This window comes from Hevea brasiliensis, chromosome 18 (genome assembly GCF_030052815.1).
Source record: "Hevea brasiliensis isolate MT/VB/25A 57/8 chromosome 18, ASM3005281v1, whole genome shotgun sequence".
NCBI lineage: Eukaryota > Viridiplantae > Streptophyta > Magnoliopsida > Malpighiales > Euphorbiaceae > Hevea > Hevea brasiliensis.
Genome location: NC_079510.1, coordinates 43,019,838 through 43,036,242, shown reverse-complemented (window position 1 = coordinate 43,036,242; position 16,405 = coordinate 43,019,838). Strand labels below are relative to the sequence as shown.

Genomic DNA, 16,405 nt, shown 5'->3' with positions numbered 1-16,405 from the left:
TTAATATATGTGAAGATATGTGTTCATATAGTAATTAGATGACAGGACAATGTAAACTTTTATGTTCATAATGGCAAAATTATGTACCATAAGATATTGAAAGGTTATGCATCTGATTTGCATGATTCTCGATGCATTATCTGCTATTAGGTGTGAATCTGCCATTTTCAATTTATGTGATGTTACGTGAAGGATATGCCTTCCCTTGATCGTGTGCCAAAACATGTATGCACAACTATCCTTAGATTGAATGAAATTTGATTTGGAAAAGGACCTGTACAGCTAACAATTTCCACATATTTATAAATCTATGAATGTCCCAACTTTATTCATTAGCTAGTTTCTCTGGAATTCGCAATTCTGCACATTTATAGTGGGGGGTATTCAAGTAAAGCTGCAGTGGTAGTTGGTCATACAGTAGCATTCAATTGTAGCATTTGCGTTTCAGAATAACAGTTATTTGAGATCCTTGTGCGTTGCTTGATAATAAGGATGGCATCACATCATCCATTCTCTCGAGAAATCGTTCAAACAGTTCATTAATAATCTCAGCACCAAAGTGTCTGGTGATGACTCCTTCCAGCCCTGCTCTGAAGCGCATCGTGATTGAATATCCAGTGGCTGGGATGTCAGGGTTAGTTCTACAATCCGTAGGCTCCATTCTTTCAATGCTAAAACACCCATTTCGTTCTACAAGCTGCCTTATCTCCTTGGGAGTCACAGAGTACATTGGAATGTTGAAAGAGTCCACAAGAGCTTCAGATACTAATTGATGCGTCCCAACCGCAAGTGCACGGGTCGTACAAGTAGTATAGAAAAATATCGATCCCACGAGGAGTCGTGTTAATGATTGAATTTTTGATATAAAAGTTGACTAAATCGAAGTATTTAAAGTAGTAAATTAATGGGTAATGGGATATGCAATTTAAATGTGCAAAATTAATATTCTATTCAACAATGTATTAATTAAACTAAAATTGCATCAAATTGAAGTAAGCAAGTTCAAATATGGCAATATTCAAAATGGCAAGTAATTAAATTCGATTAGAAATTAACAATGATAAAAAGGCGATTCCGGAGTTCGGGATTTCATATTCAAGCTATTTTGGGATTTTCCCTAGCTAGCCCAATCCATGAAATTTATGGGTTTAAAGGAGATTAATTCTAAAATCCTTTGAAAACTCTTTCGAGTGAGACAAAGAGTGCCTTAATTAACTTAATCCTACTTTCGTGGAGTTAAAATTAACCAAGACCCATTAGGTTCTTTAATCAATCTATTAAAACCCTCTTAACCCTTAGTCTATTTCTAGATCTAAGTTAATTAAGTCCAATTTCTTGATTAACTATCACTTGGTTTTCTCCTTTCGGTGCTTCAACCAAGGATTAAGAACATAACTTAATGGGGCCCTTCATTAAGCATGTGAATAAGCACACAAGAAATGGATTAAACCTCATAAATTCATTAAATTGGGACTAACCCAGTTCAAATTCACAAAAATAACTAAAATATTACATCCCTTACTCCAGAATCAAAAGTAAACTACTCACTATCCATAATGATTACAAGATATGATGAGTTTAAATGGAAATAAAGCTTTAATCTAAGCTACGAAGTAAGAAATTAAACACTAGAAATGTAGAAAAATGTAAAGGAAGGAAGAAATCTGCAAATCTTGGTTAAAAATGGTGTGGAAGGTGAAAATGACTCCTCAAATTCTGCCTCTCTTCTCCTCTTCTTCTTTTCTCCTTGCCTCCCTTCTAAAATGAGAAAATGGGACTATTTATAGCATTTTTCTGACATGGAGCCCTAAAATGGTATGTTCTAGGAGGAATTATTTGAGGGAATCTCCTGCCAGCTCATTAATGAACTCTTCATGGGACTGCATAAGTGGACTGCATAAGTTATGCAGTCCCTTATGCAGTTTTCGGCTGGTTCTGGGTCACTTATGCGGTCGCATGACTTAGTGCATAGGTTATGCACAATTTCGTGAATGTGCATAAGGGAGGCGAGAATGTGCATAAGCTATGCATCTCCTTATGCACATTTCGGTGGTTCTGAACGATGATCTTTCTCCTTATGCAGATCTGCATAGCTTATGCGCAAGTTATACACGCTTTGGTCAATGCATATTTCACTTGAAAACTTGTTTTGACATCTTTTTGCTGTAGAAGACACTCCTCAATGGCAAAATTCTCTTTAGTCCTTCAAAAACACCATTTTTCCTACAAAACAAAGTAAAAATTACAAATTAATCCAAAATTGACAATTATGGAAAACTAACTAAATAACTAATGAAATTAGCTAAAAGTGACTAATAATCAAATAAAATAGCTATGAAATTAAACCTAAATGATTATGCAAAATGTATGCATCAAATACCCCCAAACTCAAGCTTTTGCTTGTCCTCAAGCTTTTGCTTGTCCTCAAGCAAACTTTAAAATAAAATGCAAAAAATTTTTAGGGGTGCCTTATCCAAAGAACTATGAAAATCACCTATTAAAGTAACTTAACACACCTTCAGCCATACCAGCAATCCATATACCCATCCTTCAAAATGCAAAGAATCTAATGCTTATCCAAGCTTTCACCGCTTAGCCATTAAGTCAATTATCATTCAAAATCCCCAAACCAACAAATCAAAAGAGATAGTCATGCTCAAAAAGAATTCTAGGACAATTGATAACCAAAGTATCTCAACATGGAATGATAGAATTGAATGAATAGATGAATAGTTTTCCAATCCCATAGGCAAATTCCCTACTCCTATCTCCACTAATGTAGCAAGTACTATCAAGAGATCAAAGGTCTTTTTAGGGATGTAATGAGGCCATGGGGTTTAAAATGAGGCTAAGAAGAAAGATGGGTAAAAAGTATTCAAAGCATGAGAATATTTTCAATTTTTAAACATAAGGTACACTTCTTATTTTATTATAATTTTTTTTTCTTTTTCTTCTTTTTTTTCTTTTTTTTGTATATATGGAGGAGAGAAGTACACAATGAGAATTGTCAAGTGCTAGCATAGTTTACAAAACACATAAAAATGGAGGGACATTTTGATACTTTAGACTTGTATTTTGCATTTTCTTTTGATGATTGTCCTAAAAATGCCACCCCAAACTCATTTCTTTTAATACTTTGGGTGGATTTCTTTCATTTTGAATGGCAATAGTGAAAAGCACATATACTAGCACTTTTACAAGATGACAAGCACTTCTTCTCCTTTTTTGTATATTTTTCTTTTTTTATTTTATTTTATTTTTATTTTTTTTAGAAAGTGTACCTAATATTCAATATTATTCTCATGAAAAGGGTTGGAGTGTTTGGTTCATTGGCTAGGTAGCAATAAGGATTTCAAGAAAAATTAGGGATAAAAAGGCTCAAAGGGGTTTTCAAAGGTCAATTTTAATTAGGAAAAAGGGCCAAAGGTTTAAAATGAGAAGGTTTAAATCAAAGAATGCCTAATCATCTCTCTTTTCAAGTATAAGCTGATATTTCGCCTTGAAAGGTTTAGAAAATTTGTTCTAGGATTGGTGAGACATCATTTGACTACCTTATATCCAATAACTCCTCTAAACACTCAAATCTCTAAAGGACTAGTTGGGTGGCTTTTTGGCTAAGAAGATATAGGCAAGGGATAGATACTTCAAAACTTTGCACCTCTTAGGAAACTTTCAATCCACAAACCCAACTAAAGGTAAGTCAAATCACTCTCATAGGCAACTTTTCAATACTCAAGGGATTTGGCAAAAGATTTTAATGCATGATGCATGATTCCTAAAAATGAGCAATGCATTAACTAAATGGAAGAAGTCTATTTGTGTGCAAAGTGTATAATTTCTAAGTGATGTATAATGTGTGTGTAAATGTGTTATGTATATGTATGTATGGATGTATATGTAAAATATTTACAATATATGTAAATGAAATGGGATGAGATGTTCCTATACTCAAAATGTAAAAAAAAAAAATTGAAGCAAAAATCAAAATGAATGTGCACCCCCAAACTCAAAATTAGACATTGTCCTCAATGTCTCAAGTAGTGCATTATCAAAATTCAAAGTAAAGAGAAATTACCAGGAATTGTGAAATTTAAGAGCAAAAGGAAAGAGTTACCTGGTATAGAGCAGATGAAAATTCAAGGAATAATGGTGATGCATAAGAGGCTGTACAGGTTATGCAGAGTAAAGTGCTGTCCAAAACATGTGCATAAGTAGGGTGCATAAGCCGTGCGGTTCTGCATGAGTGGCAATAAGGGTTGCATAGGCTATGTAAAATATTTGCAAAAATTTTTTTTTTTTTTTTTTTTGGTCATGCGGAAGTGCATAAGTTATGCACTCTCCTTATGCAAGTCTCAGCAGGTTTTAACTTTTCCAGAACATGTGCATAAGTAGGGTGCATAAGCCGTGTGGTTCTGCATGAGTGGCAATAAGGGTTGCATAGGCTATGTAAAATATTTGCAAAAAAATTTTTTTTTTTTTTTTTTTTGGTCATGCGGAAGTGCATAAGTTATGCACTCTCCTTATGCAAGTCTCAGCAGGTTTTAACTTTTCCAGAACATGTGCATAAGTAGGGTGCATAAGCCGCAAGGCTCGCATGAGTGGCAAAAAGGGTTGCATAGGCTATGTAAAATATTTGCAAATTTTTTTTTTTTTTTTTTTTTTTTTGGTCATGCGGAAGTGCATAAGTTATGCACTCTGCTTATGCACTCTTCGGTGGGTTTTGAAATTTTGAGGAGCGAAGTCATGCGGGAGTGCATAAGTTATGCACTCCCCTTATGCATCTCTCGGCAGAAGTGGTTGTTCAGAAAATCAGGTCATGCAGAAGTGCATCGGTTATGCACTCGCTCATGCAATCGCTCGGCAATTTTTGGAATTTTGGGTTGGTGGTCATGCGATGTGCATAGGTTATGCACTCGCTTATGCACTTCTGCGAGTGGAAATTCAGAGTTTTTGGTTATGCAGAAGTGCATAACTTATGCACCTTCCTTATGCACCCCTCGGCAAGTTTGATTTTTCTGGGTTTCTGGTCATGCAGAAGTGCATAGGTTATGCACTCTGCTTATGCACCCCTCGGCACTGGAAATTGAGTTTTTGGTTATGCGTATGCATAGGTTATGCACTCTGCTTATGCAGACTTCGGCAGAGTTGGAAATTCAGAGTTTTTGGTTATGCAGAAGTGCATAGGTTATGCACTCTGCTTATGCAGACTTCGGCAGAGAGAGAAAATGCAGAATTTGAAGTTGTGCAAATGTGCATAAGTCATGCACTCACCTTATGCAAGTTTTGACAGATATGAAATTTGACAAAATGAGGTTATGCAGAAGTGCATAAGCTATGCACTCTCCTTATGCACTTGCAATAAAGGTGGAAAATGGCAAGAATTGTGGTTATGCAGGATTGCATAAGCTATGCAGTTGCTTATGCACAAGTTAGCAAGATCAAGAATGCAATAGAACATGGATTGCAAGTGTGAAAAATACCCTAGAATGAGGAAATATAATTCCATGAAGCATAAACCATGAGAAGTTTCACCAAAAACACATCAATATATACAAAGTATATCAAAAAGGCATCACACAAGCATGTAAAAATGGATCCTACATAAAAGACCTTTGAGAACTATGCCATTTTAAGACAAATTCTGCAAATCAACATTTAGCACATAAAACTCCATAAAATTTGCATGAAGTTGCATCTAACCACAAATGATGAAATGAAGTTTCCAAGTTTTGCCAAGAAAATGCAGCATTTTTACCTTGAATCCTACAACCCAAAGAAGCTCAAAACTGCAAAAATGACTCACTTACCACCATATTAAGATTAAAATCACACATACTTAAAAGTCTCACACCCAACCTCACCAAAAACACAAGCCATCTGCTGCAAACACCCTCTTTGCTGCAGAATTTCTTTTTCCTCTCTGCATAAACCAGATTGCAGCTCAAGGACAGAATCTATCTGCTGCAGACTTTTCCTTTTCTGCAGATTGCATTTTTCCTCTGCAATAACCAGATTGCAGCTCCCAATAGTTCACCAAATTTCTTCATTGATATACATCTACAAGGGACAAGATTTAATAATGTCAAAAATTGAATTTGAGGAAATTTAAGATAAAAACAAAATTAATGAAAATGAAAGTAAATCAACAAAAGCAAAATAAAAGGACTTGGGATGCCTCCCAAGAGCGCTAATTTATAGTCCTTAGCTAGACTCTTTTCATGTTTCATGGTGGCTGAAATTGGAATTTGTTGCCTCTGTTTCCAATAGGTGCTTCAATGAATCTATACTTCATTTTCTTTCCATCACATGAGAAGATCCTTGTTGCTTTGTCTAAAAATCCGACCATTTCTTTCTTGACAACCTTTGGTGCATCTTTTTCTTTGAGAGATGGTTGCTTTACTTCACTTTTCTCCACTTCCTCAACTTGAAAGATTGGTGCCATAGGACAAGGTGGATTACTATTCAAATCTTGTGCAAATGCAGCCTCTTTTGGATTTTCATCATTGATACTCCCTTCATGGATAAGACAACTTTCAAGAGAAGCCTTGGATAGCTCTTTCTAAAGTGCTCTTTACTAACTCATCAACTATATCAATTCTCAAACAAGAGTCTACATCTTCATGTTGCTTCTTCTTATCATTGTCAATATTGAAGACTAACTGATCCTCTCCGATTCTAAGAGTAAGCTTTTCACCTTTCACGTCAATCAAAGCACCAAATTGTAGCTGTGAAAGGCCTCCCAAAATGATTGGCATATGAGAATCCTCTTCAATGTCCAAAATGACAGAGTCAACCGGGATGTAAAATTTTCCAACCTTCAGTGGTATATTTTCCAAGATCCCTTCTGGATATTTAATTGATCTGTCTGCCAACTGAAGAGAAATGTGGGTTGGCTTAAGATCTCCCATGTTAAGCTTCTCATAGATGGAGAGGGGCATAAGGCTTACACTAGCCCCTAAATCACATAAAGCTTTTATAGAACATGATTCCCAATATGGCATGGAATTGAAAAACTCCCTGGATCCTTGAGCTTTGGAGGAAGTTACATTTGGAGGATATCACTGCATTCCTCAGTTAAGGCTAAATACTCATAATCTTCAAGTATTCTTTTGTTTGAGAGAATTTCATTAAAAAACTTAGAATAAGAAGGTATTTGGGAAAGAGCATCGATAAAAGGCACATTTATATATAGCTTCTTCAAAACCTCTAAGAACTTCCCAAATTGCTTATCAAGCTTGGCTTTTTGAAATCTCTGTGGAAAGGGAAGCTGTGGCTTGTAAGGCTCTGGAGGTATATATTTCTCTTCTTTCTCTCCAACCTCCTCTTTACCTTTTCTTGCACTCCCTTTTTCACTCTTTTGTTTTTCATCTCCTCAAAATCTTCCTCATTTTCTCTCTTTTCAACTTTTTCACTCTTCTCATTATGCACTATTTTACCACTCCTCAGTGTGATGGCATGACATTGCTCCCTTGGATTTTCTGTTTGACTAGGAAGTTTCCCCATAGAATTGGTACTTGATGAGCATGCTTGTTGTGCAATCTGATTTTCCAAAGATCCTATTGTGTGTTTGCATTTGTTCCAGCCTTGCTTTCATCTCTCTCAACTCTTCATCACGCTTAATTTGATTAGCAAGAATTTGTTGTAATAAAGCCTCTGTGGTAGAACTTTGTTCTTGCTGTCTTGGTAAAGGTGCAAGATTTGCATTCTTTTGCTGAAAACTAGGTGGTGGTTGCCTAGGTTGTTGGTATTGATGCCCTTGTTGTTGTGGTGGAAAGTTCTGAGTTGAAGCTTGATTTTGCTGATTCTCCCATGAAAAATTGGGATGATTCCTCCAAGCAAATGAAGGATAATCTACTCCACGACTCATTGTTCCTTCTGCATAAGTAACTTGTTGAGAACTTCCAGAGCATGATGATGAACTGACTAGCATACTTAAATCCTCCATTTTCTTAGCAAGGACATTAGTGAGTGCATCAAATTTGGCATTGATCATGTTGAATGGATCAAGCTCATACATTCCAGTAACTTGCCTTTTTTGAGTTGGAGTTGACCCTCTTGGACTACTCCATAGATGACTGTTCTTTGCTATTTTCTCTAAAAACTCATAAGCTTCATCTTCATGCTTAATGATGAATTCCTCCGCTTTGAGCATCAATGATTCCTCTGATAGCAGGAGTGACATTTGTGTAAAAATTCTGGTTTATCATCCATTTAGGAATGGCATGATGTGGACATTATCTCTCCAACTCCTTCCATCTCATCCATGACTCATAAAGGGTCTCATCTTCTCTTGGTCTAAAAGCAATCATTTGATTCCTCAACTCTTGAGTTTTTCCAGGTGGAAAGTATTGGGCAAGAAATACATCAGTGAGCTGCTCCCAATTTGTAATTGAGTTGTGAGGTAAAGAATCAAGCCAATCCAATGCTCTATCTTTCAAAGAGAATGGAAACAATTTTAGCCTTGCTGCATCATCAGATACTCCAGGTTGTTTTTGCATGTCACAAATCATAGCAAACTTCTTCAGATGTGTGTGTGGATTTTCAGAAGGATGACCCCCAAATTGAGAATTCTGAATCATTTGAAGGACTCCAAAATCCATCTTGTAACTATTTACATCAATTCTTGGTCTTGCTATGCTCTCTCTCAAGTCATCAAAACGAGGAAAAGCATGATCCATCATACTTCCCCTAGGCACCTTAGCATTAACAACTTCTTCACCATGGGCTGCATTTTCATTATTTTGACTATTTCCAGCATTACCAACACCAATTCTAATTCTTTCATCAGCCATGTCTGCTTCTAATTCAGTTTCTATCAAGGCTTCTTTTCTTTTTCTGGTTTCTTTCTTGTTGGCCTTACAAAATTTCTCAATTTCAGGGTTGAATAATAAGGATGTATCACTTGTGCTTCTAGCTCTTCTCATAAAAGATTAAGAGTACCTGAAAAAGAACAAACAAACACAAAATGAAAAGATAATAGAGATAAAACTAAAAAACAACTAAAATGATCAAGAATTCAATCTTAAACAAACAACTCCCCGGCAACGGCGCCAAAAACTTGATGCGTCCCAACCGCAAGTGCACGGGTCGTACAAGTAGTATAGAAAAATATCGATCCCACGAGGAGTCGTGTTAATGATTGAATTTTTGATATAAAAGTTGACTAAATCGAAGTATTTAAAGTAGTAAATTAATGGGTAATGGGATATGCAATTTAAATGTGCAAAATTAATATTCTATTCAACAATGTATTAATTAAACTAAAATTGCATCAAATTGAAGTAAGCAAGTTCAAATATGGCAATATTCAAAATGGCAAGTAATTAAATTCGATTAGAAATTAACAATGATAAAAAGGCGATTCCGGAGTTCGGGATTTCATATTCAAGCTATTTTGGGATTTTCCCTAGCTAGCCCAATCCATGAAATTTATGGGTTTAAAGGAGATTAATTCTAAAATCCTTTGAAAACTCTTTCGAGTGAGACAAAGAGTGCCTTAATTAACTTAATCCTACTTTCGTGGAGTTAAAATTAACCAAGACCCATTAGGTTCTTTAATCAATCTATTAAAACCCTCTTAACCCTTAGTCTATTTCTAGATCTAAGTTAATTAAGTCCAATTTCTTGATTAACTATCACTTGGTTTTCTCCTTTCGGTGCTTCAACCAAGGATTAAGAACATAACTTAATGGGGCCCTTCATTAAGCATGTGAATAAGCACACAAGAAATGGATTAAACCTCATAAATTCATTACATTGGGACTAACCTTCAAATTCACAAAAATAACTAAAATATTACATCCCTTACTCCAGAATCAAAAGTAAACTACTCACTATCCATAATGATTACAAGATATGATGAGTTTAAATGGAAATAAAGCTTTAATCTAAGCTACAAGTAAGAAATTAAACACTAGAAATGTAGAAAAATGTAAAGGAAGGAAGAAATCTGCAAATCTTGGTTAAAAATGGTGTGGAAGGTGAAAATGACTCCTCAAATTCTGCCTCTCTTCTCCTCTCTCTTCTTCTTTTCTCCTTGCCTCCCTTCTAAAATGAGAAAATGGGACTATTTATAGCATTTTTCCGACATGGAGCCCTAAAATGGTATGTTCTAGGAGGAATTATTTGAGGGAATCTCACCTGACTCATTAATGAACTCTTCATGGGATCGCATAAGTGGATCGCATAAGTTATGCAGTCCCTTATGCGCTTTTACTGGTTCTCGGGTCACTTATGCGAAGTCGCATGACTTGGTGCATAGGTTATGCACAATTTCGTGAATGTGCATAAGGGAGGCGAGAATGTGCATAAGCTATGCGATCTCCTTATGCACATTTAATTGGTTCTGAACAGATGATCTTTCTCCTTATGCAGATCTGCATAGCTTATGCGGCAAGTTATGCACGCTTTGGTCAATGCATATTTCACTTGAAAACTTGTTTTGACATCTTTTGTCTGTAGAAGACACTCCTCAATGGCAAAATTCTCTTTAGTCCTTCAAAAACACCATTTTTCCTACAAAACAAAGTAAAAATTACAAATTAATCCAAAATTGACAATTATGGAAAACTAACTAAATAACTAATGAAATTAGCTAAAAGTGACTAATAATCAAATAAAATAGCTATGAAATTAAACCTAAATGATTATGCAAAATGTATGCATCACTAATCCCTGCGGTCAAAAGAGCATCAGATCTAACTGCATTGAACTGTTACATATAAGTTCTAGGTAGACCAGTGGCTGAGTTCATATCAGGCTTACCTCTTTCGCCAAATCCACAAGGCAGGACCCTAAATGATTGAACAATATCCTGGCACATCGAATGTGGGATCCCATCCGAGTCGATGGCAGGATTAGCACCATCATACTTCCCTCCACAAGCTCTTTTGCTCTGGCATCCAAGAACATCCCCATGTACTTGGCAAATTGGGCTGCATAAGCTTCGACTACGGCTTCTGGGGCACTAGTGTAATGAATCCTCCCTTGGTTCCATCTCGAGAGTCCTTGTCCAAAGACCCGGAGGCACCTCGTAAAGCCGCTTTAATGCATACGAGGAATGTACAAAATGCAGAGAGGAGTCAGGACCAACCGCCATGAAAAGGCCACAGCACACCGGCTGAAAAATACCTTCTTTTGGGAGGGAGAGACTCGAAAAGGATATTGAAATCATTGAAAAGAAGACTATTAAAGAAGACTTGAAATTGGGGCATTTGATCAGGAGTGAAGCCTTCTGATATGAACTTCTTTTCCACAGCATCAAGTATAATTTGTGTGCAGTAGAATGTGTTAGGTCCAACTGACCATCCCATATTCGCAACACAAACTGAATTAGAAGCAGATGAAAATGGCTTTATTTCAAGCTTCTCGATGATTGTCTCATCAATCACATTCTTTGTAAATTCCATAATTGATCTCTGCAATACAATTCAATTGACGCCCTTAGTTTTCCGGGTTGCCTAACATCATTTTTTTTAAAAAAAAAAAACAATTGACTCTAATTATGAACTAAACTCAGCCCTCACAGGTTTAAAAATGACTCCAGTACCTAATTCAACACCTTTTCTTTTTTCAATGCATTTATAAATTTGGAATAGAAAGAAGTTGTTAGAATTTAAATAATTGACAGCTTTTATTGAGGCAGATAGTCGATGAGATAGCAAATTCACGTCGAAAATAAAAAGTGAAGATAAAAAAAAAAAATGTATACCTGACAATAATTGACGGTGGGCATGACACCCATCTTCAATTCTGTTTCTGTCTGTAGGACTCCCACATAAAATGCAACTCTGTGAGTTGCAGAAGCAAAAATTTATAGGCAATGTAGATGTAGCCGTCCTCCTGACGGGTTCTTTAGGCACAAAAGAAGGATTTAGACATTTCTTTATTACAATAATGAGAATGTTAAATCAGACAATGACCTAGATTACATCTGGTCTTCTATCTTTTGTTGATGAGTTTTACTTTTTGATCCAATATGCCACTTTGTGCCAATTGGAAACAATTGTGCATTAATGCCGTGCCATTGCCAACTTGATTCCATACGAATTCAAGTATTTGATTGGACTCTCTCTCCAAAAGAAAATCCACTTATCACTTGTTCTTGGATATTTTTCACAGCTTTCTTTTTGCTCTGCCCTCTTAATTTTATTTAATTTAATTTTTTAACAGATATAATCAGTGGATTAATTACAGGAAATACTTGATCCACATGAAAAAACTATAAAATTTTTGTATGTAAAACAACTCATTTATATAAACTTGTATTAAAATAAAGATAAACTATAATTTAGTTTCTAAAATTTGATAAAACTTATAATTTAGTGTTTATATTTTTAAAATCAAGCGATTTAATTTCTGACATTAAAATTTTAGTTAAGTTACCATTATTCTAGTAAAAATAAAAGTCTTTAACTCTATTTTCAATCTAAAAATAATTTAGTCTTTAGATTTTATTTATTAGCAATTTAATCTCTGATATTTGATTAAATTTACAGATTAGTCCCTATAATTTTAAAACTAAGCACTTTAGTCATTAATATTTTAATAAACTTACAAGTTAATCTCTACCATTAGAATTATGGTTAATTCGCCATTAGATTTAGCAAAAATGCCAAAATGGTTTTAATTCTATTTTAATATAAAAACAATTTAGTCCTTGAATTTTTATTTTAATAACAATTTGAGACAATGTTCATTTTTTTTCCTTTTTTTATATACAACAATCTAATATAATATATGAAAATATTATAAATTGATATATACATATATATTATTAAAATAATAATGACATAAATAGAATTTTATAAAATTATAAGAGTTTATTTATAAATAGTTATAATATTCAAGGATTAATTTGAAAAATATATGGATGATTTTGTAATTAGCGAAAATTTTTAAGGACCTTAATATAACTAATTTATATTTTAATAATTTAAATTTTTTATTTTAATGAACCTGCATTTTAAAAATATAGGGAATAAATTGTTAATAAAATAAAATATCAAATATTAAATTATTAAAAAAATAAAATATTAGGAACTAAATTATTTTTAAATTAAAAATAAAGAAAAAAGTATTTTATTATTTTTGTTAAAATTAATGATAATTTAACGAAATTTTAACAGTAATGATTAAATTATAAATTTTATTGAATTTTAAAAATTAAATTACTTGATTTTAAAAATATAAAAAATTAAATTATTAAATCTTAAAAGCTAAATTATAATTTAACTTAAAATGAATTAATGTATAATTTATCTAATACTCTCTCCTCTTTGAATTTAACACAATTTATTAGAGCATGAGAATTGGCTGAATTAAGTGTAATCACGTAGCGATGGTGCAACCGCCAAGTTTGATACCAAACAATTGAAACGAGTCTTTGTTTTGGCCGTCACCATTTGCGAGCAGGCAGAGATGTGCTTGGACAGATTCCTGTGGGGAATTACTCTGCATTCACAACGCTGGTTTATTTATTTATTTTTAAAACAAAAATTCTTATTCCATCGACTGCTAATTAACAAATAATTGATTAAAGTATCCTTATATTTAATTAAAATAGAGAAAGGTGATAAGAAAGAGAAATGAATCGAGTATAATAATAGATAAGAGTAAAATTAAAAAAAAAAATAATTTTTTTTTAAATAAAGTGAAAAAAAATTTTAAATATCACTTAAAATGGCACGGAAATAATATAATTAAGAGGTCTAGATTATTCTAATTATCCACCAAGGGAAATTACTGACAGTTTCTTGAGAGCTTTATTGTCAATGAGCATAATTAAGAACAGCAAATTGAAAAATCTAATTTAGAGAATTTAATTAATCTTTAATGATCGATGTTGAGATAATAATAAGGGTGGAAAATATACTGTAGATATATAAAATGGGGAATAATAATTTGATATAATGAACTTGTCCCTCAAGATTATGTACTTGATTAATAAAATAAATTTACAAAAATTTTGACACTGAAAGGGGGATTTCTTTTTGCTATTTTATTTTTTAATTTTTAATTTTTTATAAGCATTATATATTTTTGATTATGCTAAAACCATACTGTCGTTTAATTGTAATCACATGATCATGTACCAATTGCTTATAAAACAAAATTAAGAGAAAGAATCAGAGAGACAAAAAGAGTACATAAATTATATGGACTTCACATATAAGCTAACAAAAATGGAACTAATCACCACAATAACTCAATGTAGATTTATATCTAGCGAGGCTAACAGTTGAAGACATACTGAAAGTGGAACTGGAAGAAGAAGCTGGTGGGGTTCTTGAAAGTCGCCATGTCCACTGATGCAAAGCTACGCACTTCTCTGTTATATATCTGCATGTTACACTCTTCTCTTACTCGTTCACTGTATTAGATTTACACATATATATACATATCATGTGGGCAATTCGATAATTATTTTTGTATTCATCAAAATCTTATTAAACTCTTGGGATCTTTTGCCTGTGTTTTTTTTACGTTTCTATTTTGAGAACTATTAGCATAATTACAACAATTAGCATGATTATAGGAGATTTGTGTAGCATAATTACAGCAATTGACATGATTATAGGAGATTTGTGTAACATAATTACAGCAATTATTATTTTTATCTAAATTAGCTCATATTCTCATGTATAAATAGATGTAATATCTCTATAAATAAGAAACAGACAAATACATAATCTTTTCCTTCATTACTTGTATTCTTTCTTCTAACATGGTATCAGAGCCGTAAAGATTTTATTTCTAGTTTCTGAGGTCTCTCTTCTCTCTCTACAACCTGTTCTGGTTCATTCTTTCATTCCTGTTATTATACCATTTTTTTTTTCTCCTCATCTTGTTATCAATGGAGAAATCTGATATTTCAAAACCTATTGCAACAGTTCTGACTGGTTCCAACTATAATCTTTGGGTTTAAGGAATGAAAAGTTTTTTGATAGGTCGCAAACTTTGGCGTATTGTTACCGGAGATATCACTACGCCGACAAGAGAGAACGATGAAACTGATGCAAAATTTACTGACCGTCTTGAGGATTGGGATAGTAAAAATCATCAGATCATCACCTGGTTTCGCAATACCTCTGTCTCGTCCATCCACATCCAATTAGCTAATTATGACTCTGCAAAAGAAATCTGGGATTTTTTGGCTAATCGATATCAGACCACTGGACTTGCCCACTATTATCAGTTGTGGACTACTCTTCATAATCTGAAACAAGAAGCAGGTCAATCTGTGAATGATTTTCTTACTCAGGTCCAACCCATTTGGAATCAAATATCTCAGGCCAAAATCAGTGAAGATCATCTTCATCTCATTCAAGTTCTAATGGCTCTTCGATCAGAATATGAGGCCGTTCGAGCGTCCCTGCTACATCGAAATTGTTGGTGACTTATCCGCAAGTATACGGGTCGTCTCAAGTAATAAAGTGATGAATCAAGTATCGTTCCCACGAGGATTTGCTGTTTGATTACTAAACTATGAATGAAGCGATTATTTGGGCTAATGATTAATGAATAAATGGTAAATGTGAATGAGCAAGGTAAATTGATTAATCTAGTTGAAATGGGTAAAGAGTAAACAAATAAATTCTAATTCTAGTTTGCAATTAAACTGAAATTGACAATGGGTAATTTAAACGAAAGTCTAATTATAGTAAAAGTGATCCCAGAGTTGGGGGTTTATGCATAAATTAATTGGGATTTGTCTTGGGCATTCCAATTTTTTAGGGAAAAATAGAGTTTGAAGGAAATTGATTCTAAATCCCTTTAATATCTTTTTCAAGCATATCAAAGTGTATTCTAAAATAACCAAACCTACTTTCGTATGTATTTGATTACTTTAAAACCCATTAAGTTTTGTAACCAATAATTAATTCCTCTTAAAGTCCTAGTTTATTTCTAAATCTAGGTGATTTTAAGTTCCAATCCTTGATTAACTATCAATGACTTTCACCTTTCGGTCCTTCAATCAAAGATTAACACAATACCCAATGGGTACCAACATTAGGCAAGTAAATCAAGCACACAAGGAAGGAATCAAAACTCATATTCATATAAAATAAGGAAATATCCAATCCAAATCCACAAATTAATCTAAAACATATTTCCCAACTCTGAAATCTAAAGGAATTACTCACTCATAATGGTATTTACAAGAAATATAGATGGAAGAATAAAGAAAAACATGATAAAAGGACTGAAATAGGAAAACCCAGGTGGAAGAACCAAGGTCTCTGGTTTCTGGAGCTCCAATTGCGTGCAGCTCTTCTTCCTCCAGAGGATGGCGTCTTCTCTTCCTCTTTCTATATAATTTTCTTTCCTTTTTTTGTTTCTCCTCTCTTCCTCTTGTGGCAAAAATAAGGAAATGATGAATTTATATGGTCCCAAAAAGCTGCCC

The 16,405-nt window shown here is 33.8% G+C and overlaps 1 non-coding gene and 1 pseudogene across 1 annotated transcript; one reads left to right on the top strand and one right to left on the bottom strand.

Annotated features, from left to right (window-relative positions):
* Positions 1-424: 424 nt before the first annotated feature.
* Positions 425-14,346, bottom strand: LOC131175888 (loganic acid O-methyltransferase-like; annotated as a pseudogene).
* On the top strand, positions 8,218-8,325 carry LOC131176165 (small nucleolar RNA R71). Its single transcript, XR_009146290.1, has one exon. It is a non-coding gene; the product is annotated as a small nucleolar RNA R71 (small nucleolar RNA).
* Positions 14,347-16,405: the final 2,059 nt, after the last annotated feature.